Source organism: Procambarus clarkii, chromosome 38 (assembly GCF_040958095.1).
Source record: "Procambarus clarkii isolate CNS0578487 chromosome 38, FALCON_Pclarkii_2.0, whole genome shotgun sequence".
Taxonomy (NCBI): domain Eukaryota; kingdom Metazoa; phylum Arthropoda; class Malacostraca; order Decapoda; family Cambaridae; genus Procambarus; species Procambarus clarkii.
The window spans coordinates 17,295,354-17,297,540 of NC_091187.1; positions in this window are offsets into that span (position 1 = coordinate 17,295,354).

The following is a 2,187-nucleotide window of genomic DNA, read 5'->3' on the forward strand; positions in this document are numbered from 1 at the left end:
ACACACACACACACACACACACACACACTTACACACACACACACACACACACACACACACACCCCCCTTCCTTTAATCTTATGAGGGTAATATTTTCTCCCGTCCTTAATAACGCTCAACCCTATTCCCACTTGTCCCTTTCAAGCCTTCCCTCTTTCCCTTCCATGATTCCCCTTCCGTGGACTCCCCTTCCTTGGCCTCATCTTCCTTGGTCTCCCCGTTCCTTGGCCTCATCTTCCTTGGACTCCCCTTCCTTGGCCTCATCTTCCTTGGACTCCCCGTTCCTTGGATTATCTATTTCCCCATTCCGTCCTAACCTTCTCATTAGCGTGATCTACTGCATCCCTTCCTTCCTTCACCCTCGTACCCTTCCCACCCTGAAATGCATTTTTTCCCATTCCCTTCCCACTCTGGATTGCTTCCTTTCCTACCATGGCTTCGTTCTTCCATTCCACAACATCGAGATTCCCGTCCTTTTTATGAATTCCCTTATTGTCATCCCTCTCCTTCCCTGTTTACTCTCCCTTTCCGTCAACACTTGCCTCCCCTCCCTTCCTTACCCTCTCCCTTCCCTCTCCCGTCCCATAGTGCCTTCCCTCCCCTCGTAAGAAGCCACAGTGCGTCGTTAAAATCGGCTACTGTCAACAAGACAGTGTTTGTGTATTGTAGTCAGCATGTTTCCCCTCTAACAGCCTCCCTTCTCCCCTCTGACCCTCTTCCCCTCTCCTTCTCTCTCTCTCTCTCTCCTCTATCCCCTCTTCCAATGTCGCCCTTCCTCGTTCGCCCTATTAGCGAGAGAGAGAGAGAGAGAGAGAGAGAGAGAGAGAGAGAGAGAGAGAGAGAGAGAGAGAGAGAGAGAGAGAGAGAGAGAGAGAGAGAGAGAGAGAGAGTGGGGGAGTGCGGAGGTTTTGGAAACATAAGAATTTATATTGTTTATTCAATTAAAAAAGTCAGAGCAAAACAGGAGGTATATTCCCAGCAGAGAAGCCTCGGTGAATGTACTGAGACATGGAACGATGCTGCTCTTGATTCGTGATAGTATGGACAATTAAATTTCGTTATATATATTATCTATGATAACGGCAATAATGATAACTGAAAGTTGTAATTTTATTGTAATTAATACATTTTAGGTAAAGAGCAAAGCACTAACGATAATGGATTAAGGTAACATAAGCCTAACTTAAATTACTATAACTCTCTAAACCAGAGAATAATAAACTATATAAACAAATTATGATGATATAAAGCGAAATCTTGGAAAGTCTTTATTATTATTAACATCTTTATTGACAAAATTAATTACAATTTTGCCTAATCTGAGGATTTTGATAGTCTTATTAAATTGAGGTTAATGCTAGTATTCACTGTCTTGTGATATTTTTCTCTGTTCTACAAGTTCACAACGGGTCGTTGGATGTCGCAATAGGAGCCAATCCTACTTAAGGAGGGGCATAGAGGTCGATCCCTGAGGTGAGGGATCGACTGCAACCAACTGGCCTCGACCCTCGGCCAGACAAAGAGATCAACAGACATTATCTTTTACAGATAGTGATAGCTGGGGTACGCAGCGGTGCCCGGGTCTGTCTCTCTCCATCTCTTCTTCTCTTCCCCCTTCCTTCCTTCCTTCCTTCGCCTCTCTCTCTTTTCCCACCCTTTCTTATTTTCCCTTTTTTAACATTCAAATCTCCTCCTCCTCCCCTCTTGGCAAGTTGGTAGAGGAGATTACACTCTTTAAAAAGTGAAATCGATACTGATATCATCGATTGCACTTATTTTCCCAACCGTGTGTGTAGTTATTATTATAGACCAAGTAACCAATGGATAACAACAGTTGAATAAATCAAGCATGACTTAGTTGAACCTTAATATGACGTCACTGGTCGGAGAGAGAATAGAGTAGGAAATGTTAGAAAATAACAGAGGGAGGATAAGGATAAAACTGAAAATGATAAAAGAGGGAAGAGATACGACGAGAGAAGGAAAAGATAGTAAATACGCAGAGGATGACAGGACATTTAACAGAGAAGAAAGAAGTGTAGGAGAGAGAGAGAGAGAGAGAGAGAGAGAGAGAGAGAGAGAGAGAGAGAGAGAGAGAGAGAGAGAGAGAGAGAGAGAGAGAGAGAGAGAGAGAAGAGAATAATCTTCTTGGGTCTTCGATCCATCCAAAGAAGGATAAAAGCTCAA